At 40.0% G+C, this 19639-nt stretch overlaps 1 long non-coding RNA gene across 1 annotated transcript; it reads right to left on the bottom strand.

The window, feature by feature from the left end:
* Positions 1-12710: 12710 nt before the first annotated feature.
* LOC140729169 (uncharacterized) lies at positions 12711-17774 on the bottom strand. The gene is made up of 2 exons (XR_012099280.1): positions 17524-17774; positions 12711-14334 (listed from the first exon to the last, which is right to left on the bottom strand). It is a non-coding gene; the product is annotated as an uncharacterized lncRNA (long non-coding RNA).
* Between the last annotated feature and the right edge of the window lie 1865 nt (positions 17775-19639).

A 19639-nucleotide genomic window follows, 5' to 3' on the forward strand; every position in this document is an offset into this window, starting at 1 on the left:
CTCTAGAGTAGTAACTATAACAGGATCAATGAGAGATCAACCAGAGTGCAGATGACAACAAATGCAAGAATAAATAAATATCAATAAATAATGAGAACATAAAATAACAAAATAAGGAGTTCTTAAGGTGAGTTCATTGGTTGTCGGGAACATCTCAATGGATGGGCAAGTGAGTGTAGTTATCCCCTTTTGTTCAAGAGCCTGATGGTTGAGGGGTAGTGACTGTTCTTGAACCTGGTGGTGCGAGTCTTGAGGCACTTGTACCATCTAGCTGATGACAGCAGTGAGAAAAGAGCATGGCCTGGGTGGTGGGGGATCACCGAGAATGGATGCTGCTTTCCCACAACAGTGTTTCATGTAGATGTGCTCAATGGTTGGGAGGGCTTTACCCATGATAGATTACGCTAAATCCACTACTTTTTGTAGGACTTTCCATTCATAGGCTTTGGATTAAGTTTATATCCTGTGAATGTATGCCCATGACAGTGAATTGATGGTCGTATTGAATAGTGAGGCAGGCTTGAAGGGTTAAGGGGCTTCTCTGTGTTCTTCTATCTTCTTGTGCTTTGTTTATCTTCTAACTTGACATTTGAACTTTGGACATCTGGGTACACTGGGCACCTGTTTTTTGAACAGTGCCTGGCTGAAATGTTGTGAATCTGAATGCCTTTTCAAATGTGGGATGGTGTGCTTCATCTGCCTGGCACTTCTAAGGCCTGATTCCTTCAGAATAACCATAAGAATTGGTTGAAGATGGCCAAAGAAAAATTTTGTACATTAAGGGTTCCCCATCCCCTCAATACCACCATTATAATGGACAAATATGACCTTCAATTATGCCATTGAATAGATCCAATCCACACCCTGGTTGTTTCTGCCTTGTCTGTTAAAATCTGTCCTTTGAAATGAATGCAGTCTGTGCATGATGTAATGTAAATATCTGGACTTTACAACATTCTCAGTTATGTTATCAAGTAAAGACTGGCTGCTTCTCCAGAAAGAAAAGTGCACCAGCCTAAGAAACTTCGATACACTTCCTAGAGTCCAACTCGAGAAGTTTGGAGTGGATATTTCTCACACCTTCTTGTGAAAAGAAGGAGAGCTTCCAGAGAAAGTAAGAAGAAAAACTAAAATGAGTCAATAAAGCTTTGGAAGTAAAAACAAACTTGGTTTCTATGAGCTGAGCTGTAAACACTAAATATCTTGGAGAGAAATTTGTTTAGTTGAATTGTTGTTTACAATATGACAAGAGATTTTGATTAACATTTCTATACTTACACAGTTGACCAATGACCAAATACTTCATTGAAGCAAGTCTTGGTCCATTTTTGCTCTTGGAACAACTTTGATGGGGGAGCTTAGGTGCAGTCATATCTGAACTGCATCAACCACATAAATACATTATCTACTTCAAAGCTCAGATCTTGGTTTCCTGTAACATATAATTCACATTCTGACTCACCAGCCACACAGGACAAATTGTGAGCTTAATGAAGCACTCTCACTTGTCTGGAGGAGTACAGTTCCAGTAATATGGGAGAAGCTCAATACCATTTAGAATGTGACGAGAGGCCTGGATGAGGATGGTTAGATCTAGAGTATCCAAGACTTGTATGTAAATATGATTTCAAAACTCAGATGAGAACAGGGTCCTTGACTAGATGGTGGATAAGAACCTGACAAGACTAGATGAAAATCCGATGAGACAGAAATCCCAAACACAGTCACAGTCAAAGTTGAGCTGATGAATGACCACCAAACTTCAGTTCAGGTGCTTTTTAAATATCCAAATATGGGCATCAAAACATGGCCACAAATTAGGGAAGTCTGCCTGAGTCTTTAAAGGGACCACGCCGGCTATCCATACCCTTGAGCATCAGAGCGTCTAAACCCCAGAGGCTAGAGCAGTCGGGTGAGTACTGTAACACAGAGCAAAGCAGCCATTTGACTCTCTCCACCAATTAAATGTTCACTAATTAAATCCACCCAGTTCCAATGGCCTACTGTGGCTGTCAGGTGGACCACGTGTTTACTATACAAAACATGTACAATACTCAGTAGGGCTTTTCAAAATTCAAAGCACATTTATTATCAAAGAATTATACAGCTTGAAATTTGTCTGCTTACAGTCAGCCACAAGGTGTTGGAATCTAGAAGGAATTGATAGAACTGTGGGGAGAATAGACTAGAGCTGACTCCATGGGATGAATCGCCTCTCAGATTATAATGTTACGTGGAAATGTAGCACTCAGTGCACATGAAGAGCTGAAGTGAATTGATTTTGTTTATGTGGGTCACAGTGAGCTTGAAACACAGCAGACTGAGAGGAATATAAGGCTCTTGCTGATAAAATATGATGAAGAATATTGTGAGCTCGTAACTAATGACCATAAAAATGGGGTGGGAGAGTTGTGGTGGTCCTCCCTTTTCCTTAACTATACATTCAGTGCAATTCTATTGAATGCCAGATGGGTCTGTCCTGCATGGGTACAAAAGCAGAATGCAAAATGTTTATCAAATTCATCAGCGTCCAACATTGGAGGAGTTGATCATGTTCATAGTGCTGATACCATGTTTGGCACTTGCTATCTGAGGTGGATGGTGTGAAAGAGGATAGAAAGAAAACCCATGAAAACAAAATTTTTATAAGTTTCATAATTGATTTTATAATTTACAATTGCTGAGAGAGTGGCAGAGGCTGAAGTTCTCATCACAGCTACAAAATACCTGAAGTGCCTATTTACAGATTCATTATTTGAGCCCTAAGATTAGGAAGTGAAAGGTGGAATCAGGCTGGTAGGTTCTCATTTTTTTCAACATATAAACAATGGGAAAAAATGTCCTTTCTCTCTGTTGTTACTTTCTGTGGTTCAATAGGTCATTGGATTGAAAGACTGTTATTATGGTAAAAATGCTTTGTAGAATTGAAAAAAAAAACTGGAATTAAATGTAAAATTCTTTAATGATGGACCATAAGAAGTTGTTAGTCATAAACTGTCAGATGGTGTTGGCAAACAAACCTTTGCAATATTGGAGATCATCATCTGAGAATATCAGCAGAAAACAGTCAAATCTTCTCATAAAACTAATCATAAAATCAAAGAAATGTATGTCATAGAAAATGGCCATTTGGTCTTGGACTATCTAGATTTACCCTACATTCCATCTTTTGGTCATTAGCCTTACAGTTAGTGACTCTACAGGTGCCCATCCAAGTAGTGTTTTAAAGTGGTGAGGGGTTTTGCCTCATTCTCTCCTTCAGGCAATGAGTTCCAAACTCCTGTTTCTGTGAAAGAAAAGTCATCTCTCCAGTATAAAAGGCTATGGAAATAAGGAAGTTCTTCCCTCAGGAAAGTACGTTTGTACTTTAATGGCAATGGAAATGGTGAGATTTTGTAAAGCGCTGATTCCAAGGCAGGGAAAATAGCTGAGCTATAATGTAAGTGGATAGTGGAACATGCTCAATTGGATAAGTGGCTTGCTATTGTTCCTACCGATTTTCCTCTGCTCTAGAGCTTGTTAGAATTCGTTTGGCACTTACAAATTTTCTTTCATGTCTGAAACTGGCAAAAATTCTGTTAAAACAAATTCCTCTCTTACTTTGCTGGAACCTTAAGACTTCAATGTCTTCATGCTGGTGCGAAGGTTAAATTTTGCATAAAGTAGTCCATCTATCTTCCATCCTGTCATAATTTCTTTTGGTCAAGATGGAGTTGTAATACCAAGGTTTTACCCTAGTCTTTGATGCTGTGAATGAGTATGGCATAGTGCATGCTCCCGTTGATCTAAGTATGAGAAAGTTGACAGGTTCTTCCCCCTCTCTCAGCTAGGCCATCTGAATCCAGCATGCAGCAGTGCTGAGATGGCTGGAGATGAGTCTGGATGCAGCGAGTGGCCGTTTAGTTGTGTTGAAATGCTGGCCTGTGGTGTGCATGCTCTTAATATCTTGCTAGTCAGCTATACAAGCGTGGTTGCTAAATCCACCAGCGGTCAGATGTAGCTGTCTGCTCTCAGAAACCCACAGCCAATAGATGTCAGCAGCACCACCATGTGTGTCATTGTATTTCCACTGTGCTCCACTCTATCACAAACATTCTCTTTGTTTTCTTCAACCCACCCTCCCCTCGGAAACCTAGACCATGCTTGCCTTCTAACTTTCCAGTCCCGATGAAGGATTGTTCCTCCCAGTGTCTTAGAAATGTCTTAGACATTAACCTTTCTTACTTTCTCCACACCTTCTGCCTGCGTGTTGAATATTTCCAGCATTTTCTGTTTTTATTTCAGGTTTCCAGCATCGACAGCATTTTGCTTTTCAACAGTTGCAAGTGTCTGCATATGATAATAGTCAGTGTGTGACATGACTAGAAAAACACAGTAGATCTGTCCAAAGAAGTTTTTTCTCCCTTGACAAATCTTGTTTCAGTCTGCTGGATGTTGACACACCTTCATTCTCCCAGGATAGATCAGGAATAAATATCAGTCTAGTCATTACCCAAGGTAAATACTGTGACCACAGGAGCAGGTGAGAGGCTTACATTTTGTGGTAAGTGACACACCTTCTGACACCCTGAGGCTTACCACCACCTGTAAGGCACAAGTCAGAAGAGCAACATTGGACTACCTGGATGAGATCAGCTTCTAAAACATTCAGGAAGCTGGGAGAATGTTGCCCACTGGACTGGAATCCACCAATTTAACTCTGGCCATTTACCTATTGAGCTGCTCTTCCACCTTTTACCTACATACCTTTTCCTCACTTTGCCCTTTGAAGCCCCTATTTTTACTTCACTGTACATAGTCTCCCAGTTATATTTCCCACTTGTAGAATAAAAATTATCAGTATTTCATTTTGCTGAGTCACACACCTGATCACATTTCTGTCAGGAAACTGGACCACAAGTAGCTGTCAAAGCATTCAAGAGTTACTGAACACGGCACAAAATAAATCATAAAATTTTACTTTGGGACACCATTGCTTTCAGAGATTATGAACATTGTTTACTTTCCTTTAAGAAAGTTTAGTTCTGACTTCCACCTCATTAGCATGGGTCAGAGTTTTTAAGCAAATCTTTAGAAAGAATGATCTTCAAGGATGGGATGGGAGTGGCATAATGCTGTGCGTACTTCTCAAAGATGGACACCCATTTTGAAGTGAACCCTATGTTGCCTCCTGATCATGGACTAAGCCACTATGATCATTAGCCATGGGATCCACAGTGTGAGGGATCTGCGGACTACACCACCACTTCACAGACCTCTCCATCTTTAAAAGAAGCTGTGAGCACAGTTTTGATTTTTATTTAGAATTAAAGAGGCTACATTGTTACCAATATAATGATGTCCCATGGGGTCACTTTAATGTTCCTATTATTCAATCTTTCAGTGTGGTATACGCCTCATGTACAACATATTTGTAAGTTAGAAATGCAAGATAAAAGTAATGAGTTTTTGAGCAATTTTCTGCTATTAGGTAACTGAAATGAGTCACGCACATTGAAAACATCATTGCATGTGCAAAATTGATAGGAAAATAGAAACTCTGTTGGAATGCTTAAAGGGAAAGTTTAAATAGGTTAGGATTTTATTCCATGGATTGTAGGAGGATCAGGGGAGATTATATAGAGGTATACAAAGTTAAGAGGAGTATAGATAGGGTAAACACATGCAGGCTTTTTCTCCTGAGGTTGACTGGGGATAGAAGTAGAGGTCACAGACTTAGGGTGAAAGATGAGAAATTTAAGGGGATCCTGAGGGGGATGTTCTTCACCTAAAGGGTGGTGCAGGTGTGGAACGAGCTGCGAATGCAAGTGGTAGATGCAGACAGAATTGCAAAATTTAAGAGAAATATCGACAGGTATGTGGACAGGAGAGGTTTGTGGGTAGATTGGACCAGGCAGATAAAAAGGTTAGAACTAGATGGCCTGAAAGGCCTGTTTTGTCCTGCGATGCTCAGTGACTCTGTGACTCTATGTTTCATGGCAGAAGGTGCCCTATTTTAATTTTTAAAGGATGAACCATTATACAGAGGTACAAATCCTTCAGAAAAGGTGAGAAATTTTTATGCATAATATATGCATAATAACAGACACAAATTGTTCAATTACTAGGCATTGATATCGAAGTTCAAAATTCAAACTAAATGTTATTATCAAAGTACAATATGTTACCATATACAACCTTGTGATTCATTTTTTTGTGGGCATACTCAACAAATCTATAGAATAATTAATAAAACAGAAGAAATAAAGCACTGCTCAACTAGAGCATTCAACCAGAGTGCAGAGGACAACAAACTGTGCAAATGGAAAAAGAAGAAACAATAACATAAATAAATAAACAATAGATATCGAGACCATGAGATAAAGAGTCCTTAAAAGTGAGTCCAATGGTTGTGGGTACATTTCAATGATGGGGCAAGTGAAGTTGAGTGAAGTTACCCCCTTTGCTTCAAGAGCCTGATGATTGGGGAAAATAACTGTTCCTGAACCATGAGGTATGAGCCCTGAGGCTCCTGTACCTTCTACCTGATGATGGTGGTGGTGTCCCTGATGATGGAAGCTGCTTTCTTGCAGCAGCATTTCATATATTGTGGATGTGCTCAATGGTGGGGAGGGCTTTACCTGAGATGGACTGGGCTGTACCCACTACATTTTGAGGAATTTCCATTCAAAGGCAATAATGTTTCCATACCGGGCTGTGATGCAGCCAGTCAATATATTCTGCACTACGTATCTATGGAAGTTTGACAAAGTTTTAGATGTCAAGTCCAATCTCCGCAAACTCCTAAGGAAACAGAGGTGCTGCCGCGTTTTCTTTGTAAGTGCACTTACGTGCTGGGTCCAGGACACGTCCTCCGGAACAGTAACACATAAGAATTTAAAGCTGCTAAAACTATACACCTCTAATCCTCCAATGAGGACTGGTTCGTGGATCTCTAGTTTCCTTCTCCTTAAGTCTAAAATCATTTCCTTGGTTTTATTGACATTGAATGAGTGTTTTTTGTTGTGACACCACCCAGGCAAATTTTCAATCTCCCTCCTGTATGCTGCAACATTGGTATCGTCAGCAAACCTGAATCTGGCATTCAACATTCAGTATGGCATTGGAGCTTCACTTAGTCATACGGTCATAGGTGTAAAACATCATAATCATAAGTGTAAATTTCCAAGAGATTTCAGCATTCAGTTATGTCTTTACCTATCACATACCTGCTCATGCTTCCCACCTTCTCTCACCTTTTTACTCTGGCATTTGCCTGCTTTTTTCCCTATCCTGTTGAGGGGTTTCAGCCTAAGATGTCCCTGACATGCTGAGTTCTTCCAGCATTTTGCGTTGCTTTATATTTCCAGCATCTGCAGTCTCTCTCATGTCGTATTCCATCAACAGTACACCTACAGCCATCTGTCAGTCCGCAATTATCGCGATATATCCTAACCCCAATGTGCCATCACAGAATCAGAACCAGTGACCAGTTTTCTACAATATGCTCAAAGTCAGAATGCCATACTGAATGTTGAATGCCATATTCAAGTTTGCTGATGACACCAATGTTGCAGCATACAGGAGGGAGATTGCTGAGTCCTGATGAAGGGTCTCGGCCCGAAACGTTGACTGCTCATTTCAATGGATGCTGCCCGACCTGCTGAGTTCATCCAGCCTGTTCTACATGTTGATTTGACCACAGCATCTGCAGTGTACTTTGTGTTTTCTACAGTATGCTGCATGATCTACCAAAATTCCCCTGCATTTTCAAGTCAAGTCAAGTCAAGTCACTTTTTATTGTCATTTCGACCATAACTGCTGGTACAGTACATAGTAAAAATGAGACAACATTTTTTCAGGACCATGGTGTTACATGACACAGTACAAAAACTAGACTGAACTACGTAAAAAACAACACTGAAAGAAAACAGCTACACTAGATTACGAACCTACCCAGGACTGCATACAGTGCACAAAACAGTGCAGGCATTATAATAAATAATAAACAGGGCAATAAAGCAGTAAGGTGTCAGTCCAGGCTCTGGGTATCGAGGAGTCTGATAGCTTGGGGGAAGAAACTGTTACATAGTCTGGTCATGAGAGCCCAAATGCTTCGGTGCCTTTTCCCAGATTGCAGGAGGGAGAAGAGTTTATATGAGGGGTGCGTGGGGTCCTTCATAATGCTGTTTGCTTTGCGGATGCAGCGTGTAGTGTAAATCTCCGTAATGGTGGGAAGAGAGACGCTGATGATCTTCTCAGCTGACCTCACTATCCGCTGCAGGGTCTTGCGATCCGAGATGGTGCAATTTCCAAAACAGGCAGTGATGCAGCTGCTCAGGATGCTCTCAATACAACCCCTGTAGAATGTGATGAGGATGGGGGGTGGGCGATGGACTTTCCTCAGCCTTCGCAGAAAGTAGAGACGCTGCTGGGCTTTCTTTGCTATGGAGCTGGTGTTGAGAGACCACGTGAGATTCTCCGCCAGATGAACACCAAGAAATTTGGAGCTCTTAACGATCTCTACCGAGGAGCCATCGATGTTTAGCGGGAAGTGGTTGCTCTGTGCCCTCCTGAAGTCAACAACCATCTCTTTTGTTTTGTTCACATTCGGAGTCAGGTTGTTGGCTCTGCACCAGTCCATTAGCCACTGCACCTCCTCTCTGTAAGCTGACTCATCATTCTTGCTGATGAGACCCACCACGGTCATGTCATCGGCGAACTTGATGATGTGGTTCGAGCTGTGTGTTGCAGCACAGTCATGGGTCAGCAGAGTGAACAGCAGTGGACTGAGTGTGGCTAAAAATTTCTAGCATCTGCAGAATCTCTATTGTTTCTACAGAAAACATTTGGAAGAAGATGGCATTTAGGGTTATGTCCTTATTCATGCATGTTTACTGTACCAAGCTGAGAGGTAGTTCAGATAGTTGAGACTATAATCAACTGATCATTTTACCTTTCTTTTCTCGCTTTGCAGCAAAGCATGCAAAATTGCTCACTTTTTTTGGGAAAGCAGAAGGCAGAGTGCTATTTGAATGATTTAATTTAGGAGAGGAATTAGAGATGGGTTTATGTTAGAGTTGGGTAACAAATGCTGGCCTTACTTGTGCTATTAAAATGTCAAAAGTGAATAAATAAAAGTTGTTTCAAATGGCATTGGACTTGGAAGTGTTAATATGTGCACAGAGAATTGCACCAGCTACTGAAAATAAGAAAGCTGGTCCAGTAAGTGATTGACAAAGCAAGGGCTCTTTTGGCCTTTATTGGAAGAGATTCTGAATATGGCAACAAGATGTTTTGCTACAATTATACAGATCCTTAGTAAGAGCATACATAGGATATCAAGTACAGTTTTGGGTACCCTTCTTAAGAAAGGATATGGTTGCTAATAGAAGGTGCAGGACAGGTTTGTCAGACTGATTCCTGAGTTGTCAAAGTTGAGTTAACTATCACATGCAAAAATACATGTATGCACAGGTGCAATGAAAAACTCCCTTGCAGCAACAACACAAGCATATCACAGCATATAAGCAGCATACAGTGTGCATACACTAGGGTCGAGGAGAAGAAGTAAAGATCTCATTGAAATGTACAAAATCTCGACAAGGTTGGGTTAGGGTACGATGCTTCCTGTGGCTGAGGAGTTTGATAAATGCTAAGGGTTAGAATGAAAGATCGCGGTCTCAGGATGTGAGTTAAGATATTTAAGACTGAAATGAGGAGAAATGTCTCCTCTCTGAGGAGACCTGTGAAATTGACTGTCACGGAAGTCAGCCCACCCTAAGCACTGATTATATTTAGGACAAAGATAGATAGCATCAAGGAGTTGTGGAGTGAGTGAGAGTATGCTACTAAGATAAAGTGTCAGCCATGTTTGATATCTGAATGCCCAACTCCTGCTCCTTCTTCCTACACTTTTGCTGAAAGTTCAAAGTACATTTATTATCAAAGTATGTATGCATTATACAACCTTGAGATGCATCTTCTTCTGGGCAGCCACAAAAGAAGAAACCCAAAAGAACCCATTGAAAAAAATAAAACTGACAAACTCCCAATATGCAGGGAGAGAACAAAAAAAAATCATGCAAACAATAAAAATCACTGGCCGGTTGTATAGGGGCATCTGCACTGGACCTTGAGGTGAGTGGGCTGGGTTTGAATCCTTGCAAGCTTTCCATCCACACTGGGCTGAGCATCGAGCTAGCAACTCGGCCTCATAAAACACAGACAAATGCTAAAGAAATGGCAAGTTTGCTGCCCAATGCAACTTAAGACACTGGGAGGAACAACAAAAAAATCAAGTAGCATTTAGAATCAAAGTGAGTCCTCAGACATAAAGCCTGGAGCAGGCCACAACCTGAGCCTCAGTGCAGCAAAGAGCAGGGTAAGTATCGTGGTGCAGTGAGCAGATCTGGCCTGACCCTTGATTCTGGTCCTGACACCCTGCCTTTTCAATTCAACTGGCCTGGCTTTTAAATCGTCCAAACATCGGGTGGCTCCTCACTCTAGGATCCAAGCCTTCTCGCTTCGATACACCTTGGGCCTAGAACTCGCCACCATGTTTTGCCCCATTATCTAACCTTTCGAAATCGGCCTAACGCTTAGATTGATCAAACCTCACTCTCGGTTTAGGTGGATAGGATCTGAATCTTTCTTCCACTGCTCTGATGGCACTCCGTTCTGCTCACCCCAACTTCACCTCAAGTATGCCTCGACTTCTGCTTGAACATGCCTTGACCTTGCCCCGACCTCCCCTCACACCTGCACACTTCAACCCTCGACTCACTTGCTTCTTCATTGTTTGCGGAGGTCATTTACCGTAATTTTTTTTTTAACAGGAAAAGTGGTATTAATGAAGCATTTAGTTGTAGTCCTTGTATTGGGAACTGCCAGTAAGTAGGTGCTCGCCTTCAGCAGCAGCAACTAAGCCAGAAGTTCGTATACCTAAGAGTAGAAATATTCCATTTATTAATCTTTCAGTTTTTAATAAATACCTCCATATACTTGCAGTTTTTTTGGAGATTATTTCTGATTCTTCATGTGTGGAGAGGAATATAAAACAAAGTCTGATTCATCCATGTCAGTTTTTTTAAAACTGGAAAACAATTTTTAGCCAAGAGCTCATTATTTTGTACTATTATACAGAAATGTTTGGTGTTCATTTTTGAAACTTGCTTCATATTGAAGCTTCCTTGATAGGCTTGTTTGCTCTATAAGAAGATAATTTAAAGGGCCTTGTTCAAATGATTCACAAAGCAGTAAATATTGGCAATTAAATTATTTGTAATTATCTTGGAGAATCATTTAGATTATTGATTGGCCAGGGCATGAAGGGATACCAGGATAAGGCAGGAAATTGGAGCTGAGAGGAAAATTGGATCAGCCATGTTGAAATGGCAGAGAAGACTATCTGTTCCTATATCCCATGGTCTTATGGTCTTCTTTCAAACCAATATTAGTGGACTTTTCCTTTGACTGGATAAGTATAAAAGGAAGCGGAGTAGTACAGGGGGACGGAATTAAAATAAAGATCTCACGAATAACAGAATGGATAGAAGTACTGAGTACAAATAGGAGGCAATTTGGCCTCTATGACTAAACTACTCACTCGTTTAACTAAATGTGGCTTTGTGAGAGCTATTGAAGTTTGCAAGCCATAGTAGGTCTTTTGTGTAAATGTTTGTTTCACATTATCTGTAGTGATTTTCTATTTCATTTAATTCCCGATTTAATCCAGCCTATAACCCATGTGTAAACATATTGAAGCAAATTTTCACGGCTATCTACATTTCTCTTCCTGTCAGTCACTTTTAACTCGATAGATCAGAGATGAATGGGAGTGGAGATCGTGTGCTTGTTAGGTCTGAACTGTATACATCTGTAGAGTTATATTTTTGTTTGAACAGTTTGGAATTTTGATTTCAAGGTTGAAAATATAGTTGCATCCAAGATAGCTTTTGAAATACTTGTGGGTGAACTCTATCTACCAACTTTCAATCTCCAGTCTGCATTGTTCTAGAATATACCACAAATATGAAGTTTTTTTTAAAGATAGCATTGAAGCCACCAATTATTCTGTCTACAGATCTCATTGTTAGCGGTTTGACTCAGAGGAAATGGCATAGTTCACCACTGCTGCAGGAACCATGCCAGTTAGTTCAATAACTAAACCATTTGTGTCTCGTTACTGAACTCATCTCTACATTTTTGTACAGATCATTTTGTGTCTGTTCAGAGTCCATGCTTTCTCTTATTAATAGCAACCTTCAACTCTGTTGCAGAAACCTATTTGTATCTCAGTTACCAGCAAAATCTAGAGAGTTAAAAAACAAAACATTGCTCATAAATTTGCCACTCCAACACCAAATCTTCACTGTATCAGTTCCTGTCAGTCACCTTACATTCAGATACTCCTGCACTTAGCATCACTCACTCTATGTACGTACAATCTATGTATATATGCTAATCTTATGTATATGTGACCACAATACAATTATTTGTGCGTTGTGATTTATAGGATTATATTTGTATTTATCATGTTTTTTATGCTTATTGTTTTTTATAATGCTCCATTGGATCTAGAGTATCAATCATTTTGTTCCCCGTGATAGCTATGTACTGAGGAATGGCAGTAAACAATCTTGAAACTGGAATCTTGAATCATGAGTTTTGAATCTTGCTACTGCCAGGTGTGAATGGGGTGAACAAAGTCACCAGAGAGACACTGAAGCTGGTGGGTGCAGAAGTGCTTTATTCAAGAAAATGGGACACTCTTGGAGGAAGAGGCCCATTTGACCCAATATTACATGGCATTTTATAGGTTAAAGAACAATTCAAATGAGATCAAGTTTAATTGTCATTCAAACCATACATGGATACAGCCGAATGAGACACTGTTCCTCTGGGGCTAAGGTGCAAAAACATACATGTGCATTCAAAATAATGAGAAAGGGAAAAAAGAACATAGTCAAGTAAGAAAACACATCTTTAGTCCCGTAAATTGAAGATTTCTGACAGTCCATCTGGTAATTCCATTGATCCACCACTGGATGGTAGCACCAATGGGTGAGACCACCCCCAACCGAGCCCAGAGGCCCACCCCAACTGAGGCCTAGTCCTTGCTACAACCAAAGAAACACTGCAGCCTCACCGCCAGTCTCACCACCAAGCAGGGAAGCAAGCCTGCAGCAATCAATGTCCATAAGGTTTTGCGCTCACAAAATAAACTTCCAAGACAGTCACTTATGGTTTCACTGTACACCACCTTTGCGCCAGCTCTGGTGCCTCCAAGTAGCAGGCAGCAGCACAGTCTCCACCTAGGTCAGCTATTCTGAACTCAGTCCAGCTTCTCCTAAGGCCCAACAGCCTGTTTCAAATTCTGACGGCTCAGCTCGAATTCTCCAGCCTGAGGGCCCTATTTGACAGCCCTGTCCCAACAGACCAACTCAACAAAGAAGAATTCTACAGTTACAATGTATATACAATACTTGCATTTTCACATAATTTTTACACCTTCTTCTTCACACCCACACTCTGGACACTGAAAATGAATGTTAATCAGCAGTGTCTGCTTTTCAGTTAACTGTTGTCCACAGCTCCAGGAAGCTATTGTCTAGGGTTGCATTTTTAATTTAATCTACAATCCACATTCAGGTCTAAAGATTGGTAGCTGAAGTTAATATTGGCTATATACCCAAATTCCAGAATATGCTCTACAAATGGCAAATAGTTTTATGAAGGGATTGAATCTTCAGATTTCAATGTTGGTTTATTTCAGAGCATTGTGAACATTGTCAAAACTGGTATTGTTGGATAATTAAAAATTTAGGCAAATGCATCATCTTTTAGTACGTCTTAAGTGATGATGACACTAATAATACTAGCACATACAAAGTCAGCTAGGTTTTTGCTTATCCATGTTTTCAAACCCCATATTGCCACTGGCTGTTTTGTTTTAATATGTATAAACAAACAAAATGCCTGTGCACAATACCTACAGTTGGCAAATTATTCTTGAAGCTAAGTGCACGGTTGGAATGTAAAATATACATTTCATCAGAGTAATCTTTTTCCAAAGTTCTTTCAATTATTATTATTGTTGGTTAAAAAAAAGCAAAACAAAATCAATCCTTTTGTTACTTTATGAAAAAAAGAATTCCTCCTCTTGAATTAAAACTTTCAGATTAGAGATCATCATTGATTATGCTTCTATTGCATCAGTCTTTCTCTTTTGCCCATTATGCTGCTGGTGCTTAGGGCAGCAATAAAGGTCCTCCATCTATGGCAATGGTCATGGCTTCCTTCATCATGTCAGTAGCTTCCTCTTGGTTTTCACTACTGTCCGTCATGCATCTCCTAGGTGGAAACACAGAAATGCCATCAGACTCAGATATAGAAAGATTCTTCATTGGTGTTTCCGTAACAATTTTGTTTTACCATTCCAGAGCTGAACCCCTGAACCTGGAGGATCAGTGGACCACTATCTGTCTGGCCTCTACCCTTTGACCTGTTTGGCATGGGTGACTCTACCAAGAGCCCAAGCATAAAGCCCTGACTCCAGCGAATACAACTCTCTGGATTATTGAAGCACGCAAGCCTCTAAAACATGGCGAGGTTGGGGTCCTCTTGAAGGTAATATAACAGTGTGAGGGCATTATACTTCACTACCAAAATGCAGCCCCACCAGAGCCAGTGAAATAGAATTCCAAAAGTGGCTGCAGTATGCACTACTGTCTCCTGGGAAGGAACTAATTTGTATGCCAAAATAGGATAGCATTTAAACACCAATTACAACTTCTAAAGCCCTTCAATCCAGACATAAGGACCTTCAAGATGATTGGAGACACATTCGGCAGTAGAGCAAAGAGTCCTGGGTATACGGATCCCGAATTCCTCAGACGTGGCATCACAGGTAGATAGGATTATAAAGAGAGCTTTTGGCATATTGCCCTCCATTAACCGGGGTGTTGAGAATAGGAGTTGGGATGTTACAATGAAGTTATATAAGGTATTGGTAGGGCCAAATTTGGAGTTTTATGTACCATTCTGTTCTGCTACTTACATTAAAGATATTAATAAACTTGAACAAGTGCAAAGGAAATTTGTAAGGATGTTGCTGGGACTTGAGAGCCTGAGTTATAGGGAAGGGTTGAATACATTGGGTCTTTATTCCCCAGAGCACAGGAGAATGAAGAGAGATCTTATACAGGTACACAAAATTATGAGGAGTATAGAATGCATGCAGGCTTTTTCCACTCACGTTAGGTGAGACCAGATCGCGATTCTGAGGCAAATTTCTTTACTTGGAGGGTAGTCCAAATGTGGAAGTTTGACTGCATCAGTGGTAAACATGGGTTCAATTGCAACATTGAAGAGAAGTTTAGATAGGTACATGGATGAGAGAGCTATGGAGGCATATAGTCCAGATACAGGAAGATGGAACTAGGCAGAAGATCAGGTCAACATGGACTAGTTGGGCAGAAGGGCCTGTGTGTGTTGTACTACTTTATGACTCTACACATTACAACAATTGCATGGTTGGACATGTATGAAACCACTACTCCATATGTATGTAGATATACATACACGTATGCACAAACACACAGCTGCCTTCTCCCCCTGACAGAAGTACACCCTTCCTTTAATTTACTCACTTGTCCCTGTTCCCAAATCTCATCCCCTATAATGCCTAACCTTGCCTATTCCTAATCTCTTCCCATCCTCAGTTTATTCCTTCCAAACTGTCCTTATTCCTCTTACTTCCTTTCACCCTATTGCTTGGCTCTCTCTACACCAAGCAGAAGCACACTGCCTTTTTTTTTGCTCTGGCCATTTGTTCATCTCCCTGCCCACTTTCTCTCTTCCATTTATCCCACTAGCAACGTGATGCTCAAGATAGCAAGGACTTAGTTCTCCGTTCAGAATACCGATATGTCACATGGGTGACTAACATCACCACACCAATGGCCTTTAAAACAAGTCAAGAATAAGGCAAACAGGTTATTTATGGACATGGTGATTGGTCATGTGACAGAAAGTACTTACCACAGGGCAGGAAATCATGTGTTTATGTGCACAAAAACATTTTTCATTGAATGGGTAGACTTCTTTGGACTTGGGCTAAAAGGCAATTACAAAGAAGATACTCTAACATTTGCTGTCACCAGGGATCTAGTTAAATAATTGTCTTTGCATTACTAGTGTAAACTGCTCAACCATGTTCCTCATGGTAAAATAAAACAATTTTCGTTCACATTTTAATTGGATCTGAGCCACACCGAAATAAACCAGTGTTCCGTAGCTCCCCATCCCTACCTTGCTGTCCAGCCCTCAGTAAAAATGTTTTATGTCCTGCTGCTGAGCTGAGTTTTCATTGCATCAATTAAAAAGCTAGACTAGTAATGCAGGGGCCATTTGGCCCATCGAGTCTGCTCCACCATTTCATCATGGCGAATCCACCTTGCCTCTCAGTTCTAATCTCCTGCCTTCTCCCTATATCCCTTCATGCCCTGTCCAATCAAGAATCTATCAAACACTGCCTTAAATATGCCTAATGACTCAGTCTCCACAGCTGCCTGTGGCAATGAATTCCAAAGATTCACCACTCTCTGCCTAAAGGAATTCCTCTCCATCTCCATTCTAAAAGGACACCCCACAATTCCAAGATTTTGTCCTCTGGTCTTATACTATCCCACCATAGGAAACATCCTCTCCACATCCACTCTATCAAGGCCTTTCAACATTCAATAGGTTTCCATGAAGTTACCCCTCATTTTTCTGAATTCCAATGAGTAGAAGCCCAGAGCCATCAAACACTCCTCATTTGACATGCCTTTCAATCCTGGAGTTTGCTTGATAATTTGGAATTTGGAACAACAGAAACTTGTCTTTGCAATAATGAATGTAGAAATATCCAAGCAACTGAATTATTGTGGGAAAATACATTTGCAACACTCCTGCAGGGGAGATTGCACTGTCTGACCTTACTCTGATTGGCCATAGAACTTTCCAAAAGTGGTCAACCATGAGATGCCCTGTGAGATGGCCTTGCAAGCCCCTCAGTGGTGTCATTACTTCTGTGTTCAAGCAGGAATTCAAGGTAGCTCATCTTGGTGATGGGTTTGTAAGAAATCATTCTTGAATTTATCAGGCAATGGCGCATCACCTGTACATACAACCCTGGTCCCATATCACCAAAGGCAGACACAGAAGACTATCTTGTTGGCTCAGTGTCCTAGATTACTGCAGAGGGCCCTGATCAGTGACAAAACCTTGGTGAATCAATAGAGAAGCCTCATTCCAAAAGGTTTGACAGCTATCAAAGACCTTCTGTTAATCCCACAAAAAATGAGGTAAACTAAAAAATGTAGAACTTATTAATAATTTTTAAATTATTAAACAATTATATATTGGTTATAATTAATTACAATATTAGTCAATAATAAAATACATATTCCAGTTACCTTTCTTTTCTACAATTCTGCAATACAACTACCGTTGAAATCAGTGGATCTGAGTACAGCACGTAAAAGGTGAACAAGATACCTGGAAATCTCACCTCTGCCAAGGCAGCAGAGCAGTCAAGAGTAGTTTCAGGACGTTATGCTTCATTCTGCATTCACAGGTCTCTCTGGCTTATCTCCATGTTCCAATAAAACCCAGGCCATTTTCTGCTTATCTGCTGAACTCTTGAGCAATTATTTGCAAAGAAGCAAAGTTGTACTTTTCACTCCATTTCAAAAATGTGGAAGTTTACTCACAGGAAGTTGCCATCATAAAAATAATCTCGCTCCTTCCATGACTTATTCAGTAGTGAAGTCAATTACAGCTGAACTTGGCTTGGCAGCCAGAAGAATCACGTCAATTCATTACTTTATCAAGTGCCAAGGCGCAGACTAAGAATACAATGCCTGGAACTATTCCAAATACAGATAATGTCAGTAAAAAGAGATAATTGTTAAAAAACAGACAAGTTTAAACTGAATCAAGCATGTTTCCAAATTAGGTTTTCCAAATTGTTTGCAGAAAGAACATCAAAGTCTTGATGAGTCAAGATAGATGCGGAAATTGTACTTGAAAGTTAATTCATTAAATGTAAGCAAAAACAAAGTTCAAAGGTAGCAAACTGCTGAAGCTGAAAATTTAGAATTAGATTAGGCTTTTATCTATGTAACACACACAAAGTGCTGGAGGAACTCAGCAGGCCAGGCTGCATCTATGGAAAAGAGCTGAAGTCCTGCTGAAGGGTCTTGGCCCGAAACATCGACTGTATTCTTTTCCATAGATGCTGCCTGGCCTGCTGAGTTCCTCCAGCATTTTGCATATGTTGCTTGGATTTCGAGCATCTGCAGATATTTTCTTGTTTGTGTTTGTACCTACGTTGTGCTGTTTGCTCTTAGTTGAAAAATCAGGATTATTAGCTCTAATTTCCTCTTTGCTAGAGCTACCCATCCTTCTAAGTATTTGAACCACTACTATATTCTTCATACTATAAAAAGAGTAGGTATTTTTGTGGGATGTGAAGGCTTGTTTTGTTAACCTGTTGCACAGTCTCTTGCTGTACAATAGATTAACAAATACTACTGAATCTAATTCTAAGGTATTGTGAATTATGAAAACTGAAGATAATCCAGAAAAAAACTTAGAAAGGGGAGCGAATGATAAGAAAGTAATTTTTTGATTTGGAAAACAAAATAGAAATGGTAAACTTGGCTAGTTTCCCATTCAAACGTTGAAGATGAAGTCTAGAAACCAGGGGTACTATGAGTGGTAGCTAAAATAAAGTTCACAAGATGCACAAAGTCATACCTTTTCTCCCTTTGATCTCTCTCATCTCTTGACATCAATTCTTATTGTCCATCTTTTACTCTCTATAACAAGACAAAACCCACTGTCGATATGCCAAAATACCAGATGTGTTCTAATTCGCATGCTCAGACATAGACACATTAGCTTATTCTTCATTTTCTTGGTGAGAATACTTTTTCTTTCGGTAAAACTGAAATTTGCTTTCCAACTTCTCTTTAAAAAGTTTTAAATATGCAATTTATGAAAGCTATTGAAAGACTTTCAAAGTGTGATTAACTAATCGGTACTGATATAAAGGAAATTAAGTGCACTTTGCTTGCTTTGTCTGCTCACTTCCATATTGACACTCTGGATAAAATATCTAATTAAAACCCAGACTTTAAACTTATTCAAAAATAAATAGCATCTTAAGTTGCTAGAGTTAGAAAAGCAAGGTATTCAGAAAGTACTAAGAGGAGCGGGGAAAGGGGTAAAATTATACAGTACTGACTCACACAGGAACACTACCTCACCTTTTTTTTATTACTTCTGCTTTTGCACTACTGTTTTTAATTTAATTATTTAATACACATGTGCATATCTACTGTAATTCTTTTTTTTGTATGATCGTGTATTGCATTGTACCTCTGCCACTAAGATAACAAATTTTACGACGTGTCGGTGATATTGAACCTGATTCTGATTCTGATTTTAATGTTCCATTCAATAAATAAGTAGGTGCTATTCTTTCTGTCTTATTACATGGAACAACTTGATTATGTGTTGGTTGAATTGTGGAAAACACTGTTTTTTAATTATCCACAATTGGTGAAAATAAGTTATTCTTATATAGCTTATGTAGACCAATCAAAGA

This window comes from Hemitrygon akajei, chromosome 6 (assembly GCF_048418815.1).
Source record: "Hemitrygon akajei chromosome 6, sHemAka1.3, whole genome shotgun sequence".
NCBI lineage: Eukaryota > Metazoa > Chordata > Chondrichthyes > Myliobatiformes > Dasyatidae > Hemitrygon > Hemitrygon akajei.